This window comes from Lissotriton helveticus, chromosome 3_1 (genome assembly GCF_964261635.1).
Source record: "Lissotriton helveticus chromosome 3_1, aLisHel1.1, whole genome shotgun sequence".
Classification (NCBI taxonomy): Eukaryota; Metazoa; Chordata; class Amphibia; order Caudata; family Salamandridae; genus Lissotriton; species Lissotriton helveticus.
This window is the reverse complement of record NC_136061.1, coordinates 836,014,014-836,032,234: the sequence shown is the minus strand read 5'-3', so window position 1 is coordinate 836,032,234 and position 18,221 is coordinate 836,014,014.

Below are 18,221 nucleotides of genomic sequence, written 5' to 3'. Positions count from 1 at the left end.
ACTTTAGATCCACATAGTGATAACATAATACACCACAATTCATTTTAACACAGTTTACAAAGATATAAAACCTTAAAATCACAATATTGGGATGTCTCTAAAAATTTTAAAATCTACCACCCTCCTTTGTTGCCTCCATTACAAATTCTCTTGTTGCTTTGAAAAACTTCCCCAACGCAATTGTAATATCTAAGAATGATATTTCTGTAAGAAGACCAACCGCGTCAGCACGTGAATTCACCTTATATTTAAAAATGTTGGACGTAAAAACACTTTTCGTACTGCTAAAATCAATGTACAGTCAAGCAATATATGTAAAATATCACTTCTTGCTCCTAAGCCACATTTACAAATACCATCTGGTTGGATCAAGGCTGCTTTTATTTTCCCTTCAATCTTCCAAGGATTTATGCCCACACGAACCTTTAAGATTTCGTGTCTTAACCATTTGTTGGGCAGCAGATCCAGATATGGGAACCGGACCTCCTTTTCCCATTGGCTCCTTACCCAATTGACTGATTTTTTACCCTCAGATAATCATGGTCTTCTGATCTAGAGTATTGGAGCCCTTGGACCCTAAGCATTTTCTTGTTAAAGACTACATCCAGGGATGGCGATAAGAAGTTACATTTTAGGTGCGCAGCTACCGTCTGGAGGGTTTTCCTTACATCCCGCGCCCGGCGTAAGCTTCTTGTTTGAATTTCCTCTCTGCACCATATTGAGACCTTCTGTGCGCCACCAAGCTCCTGGCGTTTCCAGAATCTTAATAAGGACATTTGAGTCTTTACGTTCCATGCTATTAGCCCTACCTCCATTCTAATTGCTTGGACCATGGTACAATTTGGTAGAGACAGCAGCATTTTAAGAATCTTTCCTTCTTCACGATCCCACCCCCTTTTACCACTCAGATAGAGCACTTCTGCACCGTAAAGGACTTGCGGGGGGATCATAGCTTCAAATGCCTTTAAAATCGGTCTGTGTGACATATCCCCATAATCTTTATTACATTTCTTCAATCCACAGACCGATGAAAAAGCTTTTGCAGTTTGAGCCTCCAAATGAGTACTCCACTTTAATGCGCTGTCAAACCAAAGGCCTAAGTATTTATATTTGCTTACTATATCTAATTTGTCCTGTCCTAAAAACCAATAAAAATGTTTTATCCTCTTCCCAAAACATAGGACCTTTGTTTTTTACATGTTCACAGTTAGAAGCTTTTTGTCACAGTAATTTTTAAACACATTTAATTTCCTTTGTAGGCCCATTTCAGTTTGGTCAAGGATCACAAGATCATCTGCATATAAAAGACATGGCACTTTATTTCTATTCATGCGCGGACTCGCGCTTCTTTCTATTTCCAATGCTGCAGGGAGATCTGCTAAGAAAATTGAAAAAAGCAAGGGTGCCAAAACGCACCCCTGTCTAAGGCCATTCTTTGCTAATAGTTTATGGGTTAGTGATCTCTTTGTATCTCTAATGACATGGGCCCAATTGCCGCTATGTAACTCTTTTATAATATTCAGTATGTCATCCGGCATTCCATAATTTTCCAGCATTTCGCAAAGGCAATTGCGGTCCACTGAATCAAAAGCCGCCCGGAAATCAACAAAGCAACAAAATAGTTTACCATTTTGCTCTATCGATTTCCTGGCCAGTGTCCACAAGGCAAAACAGTGATCCATTGTGGAGTGGCCTTCTTTAAACCCACCCTGTTCCACTGGCACAATAGACAATTGTTCCACCCAGTCTTTTATATTCCTTAGTATTATTTTCGCAAATATCTTTTCTCCTATATCTAATATGTTAATTAGCCTGTAATTCTTAGGGGCGTGAACATCCCCTTTCTTGTGTAACGGTCTTTATATTGCACCCTTCCAGATTGTGGGAATCTTCCCTTGTTCTAATATTATTGCAAACATTTTAGAGAAGAATTCCGCCCACCAGGTCTGATTTGAGTTTAAAATCAGGGCTGGTAGATTATCTGTGCCTGCAGCTCTTGTTAAGTTCAATGTCCTTATTGTCCTAAGGACATTCACTGCTGAGCAATCTTGTTTTAAATCCTCTACTAGGCCTCTCCAGTCCCTTGATACCTCATTTCCAATTCCACTCCTCGGGGCGTATCATTTCTGTATATAGTCTACCTAAGCCCCCTCTTCCACTACGCAAATCATTGGAGCAACCAAAGATTTTGTAGCTGACTGGATTAGCTTCCAGAACTGACATATATTCTTAGATTCGATTGCTACCAATAATTTACCCCAACAAGTATCTTTGTGGGTTCTTTTGGCATTGCGGATTAGAGTGGTGTATTCTCTCTTTAGTTTTATGAGATTTTCAGCCGTAGCTTGGACAAACTTTTTGCGTAGGCTACGCTCTTCTCTTCTTACCTCTCTTTTCTTAATAAAGCAATCCTGGTTAAACCAAGTTCCTTGCTTCACCTGTAACCTTCCTTTGTTCTTAGGGGCACTTACATCAGACCTTAAATCTACACTTATGCTTTTCACTACTTGTCTTATTTTCTCAACAAACCATGATAGGTTTTGGCCACTCAGGCAACCTAACTGAACCTTTTGTTGCAGTCTAGTTACCCTTTCGATAAATGCGTCGGATAACCGAGTGGTTATCCGCTTTGGATAATCCATCTCTTGAAAAATAACTTTATCGCAAGCTAACTGTTGGGCTATTACCAATTCCAATTTTATTAATTTATGGTCACTACATTCACTAGCTCAAAATTCCATGCTAACATAAAAACATAGTCTATAGGGCAGTTTTGAGTCCCATAATTAAAAGTTTTCTTTGCCGGGCGGTCTTGAGCTACCCTACCATTTAGGCAGAAGAAAGTTTTTGTAGCTAGGTAATTACCCAACTTAACCGCATCAGTCGGTATTTTACTTTCCAAAAACTCAGCTTTTTTAACTAATTATGACTCTAAAATTTCTGTATACCACTGATCTGACAATTTTGGATTTAATTTGTGATTAAAATCTCCCAATACCAATCATTCCCATACATATCACAAAGTGAATCTATATCATTCTTAAAATGTATCATTTCGACCCCATATTCCTTCTGTGAACTCCATTGCATATAGACATTTAGGATCAACATATTTTCATATTTTTTATCAGCAAACGTTGTTAGAATTCTACAACCCAAGGGCCACTTACACGTCACAGATAGCTGGGAAACCTTAATCACTAAGTTTGTTGATATCATGGTCAGCAAGCCACCTGCAGGGCGGCCAGAGCTAGATTTTACTGCCGGTCGGTGGATTTGTCGGAACCCTTCCACTACCGGGGGCACTCCACAGAGCCAGGTCTCTTGTATACAAATGATTTCATTATTATTTATAAGTTCTTTCAAGGCTTCTTGTTTTAAGTGAGTTCCTAGTACATTTATATTCCAAGAGACCATTTTTGTGCTCCGTGGCTGCCCCATTGCCTATTCTACTTCGCTTAGTGGCCCATTAAGTTTGGAATCATCCAAATAGCTAAGTGAGGGGCCTACAGGGCTTAGGTTATTATTCCAATTCTTCCAGTCCTCCATCAGGTCTGAGTTATTTATTACTATATTGAAGTTTTCCTGCCCTTGGTCCACTTCCCTTCCAGGTAGTTTCACTTGTCTCTTTCCTAGTCCCTCATGATACCGTAAGAAGGATTTCTGCTGAGGAACCTTTTGCACTAGCTCTAGCTCTTCTTTAGGCACTAGTCTAATCCCTTCATTGCGTATCTCCTCCTCTGCATTTATTATTGCCATTATGACCAGGTCAGAGTAAAGCTGTACCTTGGTGACCTCCTTACCATCACCAGCTGCTTGAAATCCCACCTTACGCAGATCTTCTGTACCTATTCCTTTTAGATTTGGGCAGTGGGCAAATGCATTAAGAAGGTGGGATGTAATTGTATGTTAATTCTAGGCCCATCCTCCATGCTGCTTTCCCGGTATACCTTATCTTTAAGGGGAGCCTTACAGGCAGGTATGCTCGCTTGCTTATTGGCCAAAGTGACCTATGTTTGTAGACACCTTTTCCTGAAGTGTTTGCTTTCTACTACTGCTCTCCTTTTTTACTAGAGTCCAACCCGAATTTTCAGTAACCCTGGGCTAAGTACTACGCCTACGCCCTTTGCGAAGTAGTCATAGTAGGCAACACTACGCCCACTCTGTGGGCGTAGGGAAGTTGCCCGCCACCCGCCTCCCGCCCGCCCTCCCTAGATACTTAAATTAACTTTTAAAATGAATAAAACCCGCTTACCTTGTCCGCTGCGTCCCCGGGGCTCCCTCTTGTAATCGCGCCGCCATCTCTCGCGAGAAATGCACATGCGCGGGCAGCCACGCATGCGCATTAGTATCCAAGACGGCGGCAGATTTACGAGAGGGAGCCCCGGGGAACGCAGCGTACAAGGAAACTGGTTTTTATTCATTTTTAAAAGGTAATTTAAGTATTTAGGGAGGGCGGGAGGGAGGCGGGTGGCGCGTAGAGGGGCTACGCGAAGTGCGTAGGTGGGCGTAGTTTCTCACCCACTTCACATAGCTTCGCATAGCCCCACTACGCCTACTACCCCCAGGGTTAATTCTCAGGTCTTATTCTAGTTAGTCTAGGTTCCCTCACTGTTTTATGGGGTTCAGGCTTAGGATCTTGTTTGGCTACTTCTATTAACTCCTTCTTCTCTCTTCTCTTTTTCGTCACTCTTGTGTTACTCTTTCTTTGCACATCCCTTCCTGCCAATCTCATTCGTTTTGATAAACCGTAGCTCATGTATTCGCCTCTTCTTTTTACAAGCATTGGCCATCTTGACACATAAACTTCTTGAACATCAGAATGAGCTTCAACAACATGGCTGACTAATGGGGGATCAACGAATCTGGCTTCCTCTTCCCCCTCCCTCATGGGGGCCGTGAGCACAGAATCTGAAACAGGTCTTAACATTGATGGCATTTGCCCCCTAATACCATGTAGTTCTCCCTCAATTTTAAGAAAGGTGCATTTTCTGACTTTATTGTTACTTCTAACAGTCCTTGAAGAGATTTTTGCACCATTAACATCAATTCCAAAATTGAAGATGCTGGGGTTTCTGAGGATTCTAAATGTATCTCTTGTGACTGATGTTCGCCGTTAATGTCACAGTTTTTATCCATATACACAGGTCCATTGACTCCCAGTAAACCCAGCCTTTCTGTTCCATTTAAACTTCTGTCTGGATTATGGGCTACCTCTTCAATTTGCCTTGAGCCCAGGCTATCTACTTCTTCCAACATCTGTCGAAACAATCGCGGAGAAGAAGAAAGTCGCGATGACATTATTATCCCCTTGTGGCCTGTCAAAGACTGTATTGATCGATTGGCCAGGTTTACAGAGTCTGCCAAACATTCGTCAAAAATTAAATAGGAGCCCCCTTTCCATGATTCCTCCTCTTCTTCAGTAGCCAAGGCTTTAGCGGGGGAAAAGACCCTCTTAAAGTGCTTTCCCACGAAATCCTTAAGTGAATTTGATGCAATACTTCACTTACTTCCTCCTTGTTGTAATTGTTTGGAAGTTTTCTCTTTTTTGTTTTGGATACGTTTAGATTTTTGCATGGCCCCTTGGGACGTCAGGCTCTCTTGAGCAGATTGTTGATTTTCACCATTGTCCTTTGCTTTCTTTGTTATTTCTAATGTACTTTTGTTTTTCACAGGGGCCATTTAAGTACTTGAGCACTTCACCCAAGTGCTTCAGGTTATAGTCTAGTGTAATTAAGTATCCACCCAATAATACCCCAACATACAATCCTCAGGAAAGGGGTACGGGGATATACAGATGGTGCAAGAGATTTTTTTTTTCCACTTACCTCTGTTGTGCCTTCTCCTTGTAATTGCGCTCGTGCCCCGTGCCCTTAAAGTTATCCTAGATTACAGTAACATGAAGCAAGGGTTTTCCTTCTTTCACAACCTTGCTATAGACTTCTATGAGGCTTAGTGGAGGAAAAGAAGAACCACTCCTTTTAAAACAGCAGTGCCGGCTCTCTCTCCTCTCCTCTTTGCCTCTTCCTGTTTCCTCTCGCCACACTCCACCCTGCTTACACCCTCAGGCAGAGCTCAGGTAGGGTTAAGACAGGGGGCTGGGGGTCTGTACTTTAATGGCTGCGACTGGCTGGACTGGCTGGGCTGGGAGTATATCGGATTTTTAATGGGCTACCCTGTAACGAGAACGGGCTTGCCTCATGTGCCGATTCACGTCCCGATTCCTCGAATCCCGATTCCTCACGTCGCGTCTCAGCTCAGCTCCGGCTCTCTCGCTCATGCTTTCCAGCGCGCAACACGTTGGGGTCACGGGGTTACCGTGTACGCAGTACGGCAACAACGGCAACAACAGAGGTCCAGCAACCTGTCAACTTAGGACAACAAATGCAAAAGGAACTAATGATGGACGAAATGCTGAACAATGCAAACATTCGTCCCCAGTCACAAAGATCTGGGTTTAATCCATCGTTCTTTTGCTCACCACGCCACTTGAATTTGGACCCAGCTATTTGCAAATCTGTTTTAGGCGCGCTAACAGGAGAAATGGGTTGGTGCAAGCTGCTGCCTGACGAGAGCCCTGACACTTATTTTTTTGTACAAATTAACCACTGACCTTGCGGTGGGTTTACTAAGGCAGATTTCTGTGCACTTGTAGCTGAGAATTCACAGCAGTAAATGCATACAAGTTTGTTAGGAATCCTTCTATAAATTTCTGGTAGATTTAATAGACCTATTTTGAATGTAAGCATACGTTTGTGACTGAAAATGACTTTGTGAACCGGGCTCAGTGATTCTCTACAAAGGGTGGTATTCAGTGGTGGTAAGCCCATAGAAGTCAATAGGGAATATGTATTTTATAGGGTGAATAGGGTTTTATTAGTGAGTGAACCCAATGATGCCTACAGAAGGCATTCGTCTGTTTGGAGGGTGAACATGAGCCCAAGAAGGGTGTTTCCCTGGAAATTAGGTTAAGTAGTGGTATAAAGTGTAACCTGTCTAGATAGCGCTGCACAACCTGACAGAAGTCTCTGTATAATGTATAACTTCTTCTTAAGCTTTGTAGGGGTTGATAGATGGTGCTGAAAGGTGTGTAAACTGCCTGTAAAGTGAGACAGTGCTGTGAAGTCCTGAGAGGTCTAACAGAAAGTGCTGCAGATGTATCCCACCTGTAAACTATTGTGAGATCTCACTGCTGTGTAACCTGTCGGCAAGGCAATAGGAAATCTGACAGAAGTGGTGTTTAATAATTAAGGCTCAGAGCTTTTTGTTTTTACAGATAAATTCAGACAGAAAACAAGGGGTTTCCTGTCTGGATTTTTTTAAAGCAGAAAAATCCTGAAAATTTTGCTTTTTTTTAAAGACTCTCCATGCTGTATTTCATGAATTCCAGGGAAAATCTGAGCAGATAGACAAAATGGAGGTTTACAAAGTAGGATCAGATTTACTTAAATGCAGGCATGGTAACATATATTTGTAGCATGACGCTAATATGCACGTATGAGTATAGTGTTTTGCTGTATAGTGTTATGTGGCTGCTTAATTTGCTAAAGTGCAACAGAAATCCATGGAGTTAAAAAATTGTGGAAATATACCATGTTATGATTTCAGTTATTATGGAAATAAAAAATAAATATGGATAAATATCAATAAATTGATCAAAAGCATAAATATGGATAAATACCAATAAGATGGTCAAAAAAGAAATATGAATAAATACAGAAGGAAATGTAAAAAATATGTACCCTTTCCATGAAGCTTTATGACAAAATAACACAGCTGTGTCCAAGACTTTAAAAACATATATATTATCCATGCAGCACATCATGGGGGACACTGTACTGTATGGCTAAAACCATTGGCAAAGCTAAGAGATCCCAACAAGAGACATACTGGCATTGCCAATACATCCCAAAGCCGAGATCTGTTGGTTTTGCCAGTGCTTGCCACCATTATAAACATTTCCGGTTGTTAGTGGGTGTTGAGCCTGTAATCCGGCACACATCGTGGTAATTTCTGTAAATGACTCTGGAGTCTACAAAATGTTGCCAGGCTTATTTGCAGTAATAAGGGGCAGAAATAACAGTTCAACCGAATGCGAGAAAAAGCATCTTCTCAGAATCCTAATACCAGACCAGTCATATATAAAATATGTTACCTACATTTTTGCTAACCAGGCCTTTGATTCAACCTCATCAGACGTTCAACGGTCCAAAATGAGCTCAGCTCGTCACACAGCATGGTGGCGCTGTGCTCATGACGAGCTGAGCTCGTCATGACCACGCCCGTTTAATTGGAACGCCCAGCACAGCAGGGGAATTATCCCCGGGTGGGCGAGGCGCAACGGTCATGACAAGCTCAGCTCGTCATGAGCACAGCGCCACTGTGCCTCATGACAAGCTGAGCTCGTCATGAGCACCGATGTGATTAAATCACCCTACACGACCGACTTTTTATCTCACTCATTTTCATCCATGTTCTCCTTTTGTAACTATTTTCGTAACTCTCCTTTCCTTCTTCTGTCTGACTTTTCTGACTTTCCCCCTATTGCTCCGGTCAAAATGAGTTCCGGTGCACCACCAGCACAAATTAAGCCTTGGACATCATAACTGCCATATAGCGTGAAACTAGACATAAAGTTTCTGTGCATACAATGTTCAAATGTGTAATGCATATCTCTCAACTCCCCACCTTGAGGTTCCCACTCGCCTTGCTGCTCATGTGAGATAATAAACAGATCTCTAGAAGGACAGAAGGCATATTTAGCTTTGCCGAGATTCAAGCTCCTGCCGGACCTGTTTTCATGGAAATAACAAACTCATTGAGGGATTTCTCCTTCTTTGTGCTTACAGTTTCATAGTTGGAGAAGAGTGTAGCAAAACAGAGCCTTGAATACTATCAGCACAAATATATTTAATCCAACACATCCATTAATAAACATGTATGCAGTGCTTCCTAAATATACCGATAAACATAGAAGGCTGACGGATAAAATAGTGTCATACTTTGAAAATGTGAAGTAATCAATCAATTTATTCAACACAATATCGAGAGCCTCCTCCTAAAGTAATCTGCCTTTCTGTGTGCAGTCTGATGCCCATTGATGCAAATTGGAGTTCTACAACCTGTGAACCTACTTTAGCAAAACTATGAAATTGACACATTTCTCTGATCTTTTCAGAGAAGGGAAACAGACGAGAGCCTGCTGTCCAGCCCCTTTCTAGTCCTCTAGTTCTGGAGAGATTGGATTCTTGACTTGCGTGCCTGCAGGGGGACGGGGTCACAGATTAGGGAGGGTGAAAGCGTGTGTGGTATCTGAGGTATTAGGTCCCAAACCCCCGGACTCGCGCTCCCTGCATAACTCCAGTCCAGTCTGTACTTGGTACTGAAGGAAGAGAGGTACAGACAGGCGCAGAGGCCGAATCCGTTCAGAGACTTTGAGCAGCCCCTCTCTCTGCATCTGTAATGAGAGAATCTGGAACTCACTTCCGCTCAGCTCCGGACTAACACCTCCTCCCAGGCCTTCAAAACTGACCTCAAAGTTCTCCTCCTTCAAAGACACTTCCAAATGTAATCCATGCCCTCTCTATTATCTGAAGGAAGCCCTTCAATTATTGAAAAATCTACTTTACATGACTATGGAAGTGTCTTCCCAGTGTGTTCTCGTGGTTTGAGAGTCTGCCATTTATTGCAGTATTATCCTTCTACCTGTGTTTGGGACTCTTGTGTAACATGCACCCATCACTTTCTCTTGTAACACACTGTTTTCTACCTCTTACATTTGTTTGTTTTCGATACCTGCACAAGTGCCACCAGTGCCTACGTAACGTTTGTTCTTGTGCTTGAGTGTCCTCCATATATTGTAGTATTATACCTCTATGTTTATTTTGTACGCTTTTGTAACCTGCACACGTCACTTTTTCCTCCTGCAATGCACCGTTTGATACCTCTTGTATTTTGTTGCCTCACGATTGTCACTTTTGTAATGCACCGTTTACTACATTTTGTATTTTGTTGGCTCACGATTGTCATTTTTGATTTATTTAATGTAACGTTTGCTTTTGTATTTTGCTCACTTGTAATGTTCTCATGTATCAGTTCTGTTCCTATTGTGAAGCGCTCTGACACCTTCGGGTAAAGTCCGCGCTATATAAAAACGCATAAATAAATAAACCCCTTTTCTCGAAATGTGGAAAAAACGAAGGATGGGGCTTTAAAGCAAATGGAAAACAGACGCAAAGTATCTTTGTTATATCTGGCTTCAGTGCTATGCATGCTTCTCTTTACTTACATTTACTTTACGCTACTTTAGTGCTCTTTTGCTAAGTGACTTTTCTTGTCACCTACAATGTTAATACATTACGTTACACTACTTTACAGTACCTTCTTTTAAGGCATGTGTTACAATAGCCTACTAGCTGTACAATTTACATACGGGACTTATTACATTACCTTACTTTACAGTACCAGAAATGTTACTGTGGCCTCTTTCCAAGCTCCTGTAGGAGAATCTTCTTTGTTCAGTGCTTTATATTCTCTTTGCATGTCTGCCCATTAATACGGTATGTTCTTAATGTTATTTACATGCTGACTTCTTGTATCTTCTTCCATTGTAATGTTGTTATTTGCTTATTCCTTGCATCTTCAATTTTTGTTGTTATTAAAGGGGGAATATGTGTTATATCTGACTTCAGTGCTATGCATGCTTCTCTGCCTTGCTGCTCAGCCAGAGTGTATGTGCTGTAGAATGTTAGTATGAGTGATGAGGTCATAGAGTGTTGGGATGCCTGGTTGAGTGTAATTTGAGAGTATGGGCTGAGCAGCAAGGAGGCTGCTCCTGGTGGGTTTTTCTTTCTGTACCTTGTACATCCTTCTTACCATCTTACATCTTGCTTAATAAACCACTTGAAGATACCACTTGGACCGAACGTTCCTTCATTACAACAATCTTATACTGTCTGCTCTAATGATCTATGGAGTGCAGGAGTCTACGTGCAGTGACGCTTCTCATGAAGGAAGCGTGGGAGCGCAGGAGTCCATGTACAGTGATGGGAATGATGCAGGAAGTGCTGGAGCCTACATATAGTGAAGGTCATTATGCAGGGAGTGCAGGAGTCCATGTAAGTGATGCTAATGATTAGGCCTACTAATGATGTAGAGAGTGCAGGAGTTTGTGTACAGTGATGGCAATTATGCAGGAAGCGCAGCAGTCTATTTACAGTGATGGTAATGATGCAGGGAGCACAGGAGTCCATGTCCAGTGATGAGAATAGTTCAGGGAGTGCAGGAGTCCATGTACAATAATGCTAATGAGGTAAAGAATGCAGGAGTCTGTGTATAATGGATGAAAGGTGTAGGAGTGCAGGATTCCATGTCCAGTGATTAGAATGATGCAGGGAGTGCAGGATTCTATGTACAGTGATGAGAATGATGCAGGATGTGCAGGAGTCAATGTACAGTGATGACAATGATGCAGGCAATGCAGGAACCCATGAAGAGTGAATCACAAGTTGGACTGAAACAGTTGAAGTTACATTTCAGTGCCTTGTTATTCTGTGATGCTGAGTTTCCTTTAGGGTACATGGACTTTCACCTGTATCATTGATCTGGTGCCAACTGGTCATCGTTTTGATTTTGCCGATACATTTGTCGCCTTGTATCAATTACATTTGCACAGCTCGAGCATTCTCTGTCTTGCCTTAGTATGTACATCCAGAGATACCCAGATTTGGTTCCATTTTGTGAAAATGACACCACCTCTACCTCTGTTTACCCATGGGAATTCATGCACCGTCGCCATTAGATGTCACTTTTTTTTTAAACTTTGTTTATTGGTGTTTTTGTAACAAAAGAAAATGTAGGACATACATAAAGACAGTACATAGGCTGGTTTGTAAGGTCCTTGGGATAGCATCCAAAATAAACATCAGTTACAGTATGGCATATTACAAGAGGTCGTTCAAATCATGGACAGGACGGGAGGAGGCAGATTCCGAGCAGCAATCAGGGGCAAGTCAGTGGCATCAATACTTAGGGGGCGGACATCAATTTAAGAGACAACATAATAAGGGACTGACGTCCACATTAATCATAAATGAGCAGAGTGACAGTGAGCAATAATGAATCATTGGGGAAAAAGAAGGATACAGGTAACTGTAATGCACAGCAATAGTAGTAATAGCGTAAACAGTTTAAGTCTATTAAAGGGTATGGGTACATGATATCTGAGCATCATTATCATCTCGAACGGTGTCCCCCTCCGGACTGTCCCCTCGGGCCACCTGGGCTTGAAGATAGGCAACCAAAGGACCCCAAATGTCTCTTGGTCTGCTAGAAAGAGGGAGCAGTTCAGCAAAAGTGGTATGTTGGTCCTGACTATATGTCATATCAGCAAGCCATTCCTTAAATTTCGGGGCCCTGCCACGACCCCACCTGCACGCTACGCGCCTTTTCGCTAGAAGAAGTGCAATATCTACAAATTTCCTGCACGATGAGGGGATGTGTGGTGTGTGTCCCAACAGCATTAGTAATGGGTCTGCTGGTATGGATGTCCCTGTCATGGATTCTAGGGCGGTATGTACTTGCTGCCAATATTTCTGTAGAGAGGGGCAATCCCAGGCAAGGTGTAGGAAGTCAGCATGTTCTGCACGGCAGCGTTCGCAACGATCAGTGTCAGACAAGTGAAATCTATATTTTTTCATGGGGGTATAATACAAGCGCTGCAAGAATTTGTAATGTATTATCTTGAGCCTGCAGCTAGCCGATATGCGAGCCGTGAGGGCACAACAGTACGACCATTGGTCATCAGTAAGGTCAATAGCCAGTTCAGTAGACCAATGTTTTCTCGCCGAGGCCTCCGGTGGCAAGCCGCATGCTCTCATATGGCGATACATTCCAGAAACCAAATGAGAGCCATCATGCGAGCTCAGCAGGTATTGAAGCGGGGGCGTGATTTCTGGCTCTGCAGGGAAGTCAGGAAGTATAGCGTGCGTGCCTTGGCGTAGTCGTAAATAATAAAAGACCTCAAGCGGGGTACGAGCGTGCGTTGTGAAGAATGCGTCCGCAGTTTTAAAGCGGCCTTCGGAAAAGAGGTCTCCCCAGCAAGTGACCTTCAGCACCGCGCAAAGCGTTTGAAACCCCTTCTCATGGAGGAGTGCAAGCTCAGGGTGATACGCCAGTGGCAGCAGGGGGGAGTACAATAGTCTGCAGTCCAGCTTTTTAGCTAGACGGCGCCATGCGTCAATAGAACACGTAACGGATGTGTGAGGAGTCGTTATGGCCGAGGGCTGGCAATGAAGGAGGCCGTCTAAAGGGAGAGGATTAGCAATCCAGTCCTCCACCGCCAATTGAGGCATAAAGGGAGTAGGGAGAAGCCAGTGATAGGCATAGTGCGCTTGTGCACACAGATAATAGACCTCGAGATCGGGGAGGTCAAAACCCCCCTTATCATATGGCTGTATCAACATGGACCATTTAAGCCGCGGACCCTTGCCTCCCCAGAAAAGGCGGCAGAGCTCTGACTTCAGAGTTTTGAAGAAATAAGCACCCGGATGAAAGGGGATATTGAGAAAGAGATAAAGAAAGCGTGGGAGCACCACCATCTTGATAAGGGATGCTCTTCCCGCCATGGAAATAGGAAGGGAGATCCAGCGGTCTACCAGTGCAGTGAGTTTGGTCACGGCAACGCCGTAGTTAGCGCGCATCATCTCGTCTTTGTCGCGTGAGACCTGGATACCTAAGTATCGAAGTTCAGTCCTACACCACTCTAGGGGGTAGTCCAGGGGAAAGTCAGGTACCGCGTCCGTGAGCGGAAAAAACTGGGATTTCGCCCAGTTGATCTGTACCCCAGACATTCTGCCAAATACAACAAACTCCCTGAGTAGGGGATTTAGGTTGTGAACTGGGTCCTTGACAAACAAAGTCATATCGTCTGCATACAATGATACATCGATCTGGCGTTGGAGGCAGCGAATCGCACCTTCACCATGCAGCTGACGAAGCCGGCATGCAAGGGGTTCTATGGCGATCGCAAACAACAGGGGGGACAGTGGGCATCCCTGTCGGGTACCCCTGGAGATGGTGAGTGGAGTGGAAAGGTGACCGTTGATCAGGACCCTCGCAGTAGGCTGGGTATATAGTAATTGAACCCAGGAAATGAATAGGTTGGGGAATCCCATGCGGGTTAGAACGGTAAACAAGTAGGGCCATTCGACAGAGTCAAACGCTTTAGTAGCATCTAGAAAGACCGCTGCGACAGGGAGGTCAGGGTGGACCGTATGGAGTAGGGAGAACAGGGTGCGCAGGTTATGTGAGGTGGAGCGACTGGGGACGAAACCAGACTGGTCAGGCAAAACTATCCGGGTCATGAGGAGAGACAATCTGGTGGCGAGGACTTTGGCCAAAATTTTAACATCGCAATTCAAGAGTGATAGGGGACGATATGAGTCACAGGTGTTAGGATTTTTGCCTGGTTTCAATAAGGAGGTGATAACGACCTCGCGCATAGAGCAGGGGAGGATGCCATCAGTGAGGGACTCCTCGAACACCTCGCGGAGGACCGGGGCCATAATCTCTACTTAAGTCTTATAGAATTCTGCAGGGAGTCCATCCAGTCCGGGCGACTTCCCGTTTTGGAGCGACATAATAGCGTCCCTGACTTCATCTAGCTCAAAAGGGGCAGCGAGAAACGTCCTATCAACGTCACTAAGCCAGCACAAGGCCAAGTCACTTAGGAAATCATCATATTGGACATCAGGAGTAGTGACTGTGGTGTAAAGTGTGCGATAATGGGAAACAAAAGTGTCGAGTAATTCATCGGAGTTTCTAACAGTGTGACCCTGGTTAGTGACCACCTCAATGATAGTATTGTCGGCGCGTGGTGCCCCTGTCAATATAGCTAACGCCCTGTCAGGCCTATCCCCCTCGCAGTATTTCCTCGCCTGCCAATGTTTACCCCTAAACTTGGCCTCTCTGTTCGCTTCCTCTTCATATTGTGTAAGTTTATTCCTGAATTCAGCGTGCGCAGCAGCGACATCGCCCCCCACCATCCGTGCCTCCAATATCCTCCACTCGCCCTCTAGCTTCCGGATCGTGCGTTGTATGTCGCGCAATACCCCAAAGCTTTTAGACATACAATGGCCCCTAATAGTTACCTTGAACGCCTCCCAAATAGTCTCAACAGAGTCAACAGAACCCTTGTTCTTCGGGAAAAATGCAGTGATCTCATCGCCCAGTTCAGTGCGGAATACTTCGTCTAGCAAGGCCGCTGGTTGTAGCCGCCAACGCGGCCTAGGGTTATCCCAGCCAGGTATTAGTAGGGTCAGTAGGACCGGGCTATGGTCCGAATACGATCTCGGGAGGTGAGTTGCATTCGTTACTCCTGTAAAATCTCTCTAGTCAGAAAAAAATAGTCAAGACGCGCCCATGTACCAGTCTGTGATGTGTAGTGGGTGCCCTCCATACAGCCAGGGTGCAGCTGTCGCCAGGCGTCCAACAGATTGCCTTCCGAGAGCACGCCCTCCAACACTTCTCTGGATCTGGGTTTGTAATGTGTCGCTCTGTCTGCTCTATCCAACCGGGGTACTAACGCTATGTTAAAGTCTCCCCCCCAAATTATGTGGCGGGATGCTATGTCTATAATTTTACCCCAGAGTGTGGTGAAAAAATGGGGCATATCCAAGTTAGGAGCATAGCAATTCACCAGGGTGATAGTGTCGTGGCCTAGCCGCCCCCAGAGCAATACATAGCGGCCGGCCGCATCCGCGAGCTTACCGCACACCTGAAAGGGTACTGTACGTTTGATTAGGGTAACAACTCCTCTCGCATATGAGGAATAAGAGGAGAATGCCCGGGTATTGGCCTATTTACAGCCAAAAGAAGGGCGCACCTGTGAAGCTATGTGCTTCTCCTGCAACATAGCGATTTGCACCTGATGGCGATCTAAATATGCTATAACATTTCGGCATTTTTTAGCATTGTTAAGCCCCCGAATGTTCCAAGACAAGCACTTCAATTGCGCATCAGATCCCGACCTAGCCATAACCCTGAAACAATCGGATAAAGAAGTCCTGCGACAGCGGATTCTCGAATTTCAGCAAAGTACAGATGATGCCACATAACACAATGACCGTCCAGCCAAACGTTGTCCTTAACAAAACAATCCCCCCCTCAATGGATCCCACCCCCCTCCCACTACTGCATCCCAATCATGCCAGCAGCCAATCAGCCCTTCGCCCACCCACCTCCCACTTCCCCAGAACTCCCACAACTTGTGTCCAAAAGCGGGGCACTCCCGTAGGGGGAACATCAGCAAAGGCGCGCAGCCACCACCCCTCCCGATAGCCTCTCGCTCGGTACCGCCCTCGGTAGAGGCAGGGTAGGGGAAGCGGTCCCTACAGATGTCGCACCACTAGAGGAGGCAGGCAGTCCCATCCCCCAAGGGGAGCAGCAATGTCATCTGAGGCTGCAGGTGTGCGACAGGCAGAGTGAGGCAACCCCAAGACAGAGTCATCCAAGTAAAGCGTTGCAGATCATTCGTTATTGCCCATCAGGGGCAATTCCTCTTCGGGGTCCGCATGGCCATCTCGTCTGCCCCTCTGCGCCTTGCGATGCATTTTCAAATATTCCTCAACTTTACCCGGGTCCGTGAAAAATCGTTGCTTGCCCTGGTGCGTTACTCTCAACCTCGCTGGGTATAACAAAGCATAGTCCAACTGGGCCTCTCTCAATTTCTTTTTAACAGCCAGGAACTTTCGTCTTTCCTCCTGCACAAGGGGAGTGAAGTCCGGATAGAGAGAGAAGGTAACACCATTGTAGGTCAGGGCCCGTTTGGCTCGGGCAGCTCTCAGGGCGACATCCCGGTCGCGATAATTCAGTAGACGAGCGATGATTGGCCTGGGCGGCAATCCGGGTTGCGGGACAGGAGCCAAGGACCTATGTGCTCTCTCTACAATGAACTGAGGTGAGAAGGCATCTTCCCCTATGGAAGCTCGGAGGAGTGTTTCAACATAGATTTCCATCTTGCCAGTGTCTGTGGATTCCAGAATACCCGTGACGCGGATGTTATTGCGTCTACTACGGGCTTCCAAATCCTCATTCTTGGCTGCAATAACCCGAAGGTGATTGTCCATACGAGCGAGTCGAGAGGTGTGGTTAGCAGTGAGGTCATCATTGTCTGAGATACGTTGCTCCGTTGCGGTAATTCTCTCCTCATGCTGGTCAACTTTGTGCACCAGGGCGTCCAACCTGGAGGACATTTTTTCCACCTTATCCACCACAGTAGCAAAGCCTTGGCGCATTTCCTGAAACAAACAGTGCATATCCAATTCAGCCGAGGGGGAGGGTGCAGCAGTATGATCCGCGCCACTAGGCCCAGGTTCCACCGCGCCAGTTTTCGGTCCCTTCTTGGAGCTTTCAAAGCTGAGTTTCGCCTGTCGGTGCTCGGGGCGCACCATCGTGCCCCTGCGCCTCTCGTGGGCCACTTTCGCAGGACCTGGCGAGGCAGTGGCGTCCCACCATCGGATCAGAAGAGGTAGCAGGGCCCACTCCGACCAGGCCACACGCAATGTGCAGCAGTTGAAGGGTGTCCGGCTCCACGAGGCCCGATCACCAGTCGTGCGCGTGGCAGGTCAGCAGTCTAAGGGCTGCAGATGGGGTCACAGCGAGCAGAGACAGGGATTCGACTGACTAGGGCAACGCTGACGGGCAATCAGCTCCGCGGTGGGCGCCAGTCTCCGTGGAGTCGCAGCAGGGAGAGGGCAGTACAACTCCCAGGGAGAGCAGACGCTCCCGTCCTGAGTGTGTAGGCAAGTACCAGCTTGTTTCGCTTCTAAGGCACTGTAGTGGCGGCAGAACCCCAATAGCGCGATCTAGTACTCACTGCGCAGTGCTATGGTCCATACAGGTGGTGATATCGCCGCCGAGGCGGAGCTCCCCGCCCCCGTCTCGTTCCGTGCCTGAAAGCGAGGAATGGACGTCCTCGCGGTATAGTGCCAGTGCAGCGCCGGTCCCAGCCGAGCTCTATGATGTCGCGGCGTGCAGCAGAACAGGTAAACACAGGTCTATGGCGGGGCTCGTCGCTGTCCAAGGCAAGGTCTGTGGCCGAACCGCCGTAAGGGTCACGGCAGGTCTCAGGAGCAGGGCCGCCGCCCAGGGCCCTCCGCCTCGTGGTCCGCACCGGCCTTGCATGAGCACCAGCGGCCGAGTCCCTCACCTTTGCGGTCCCA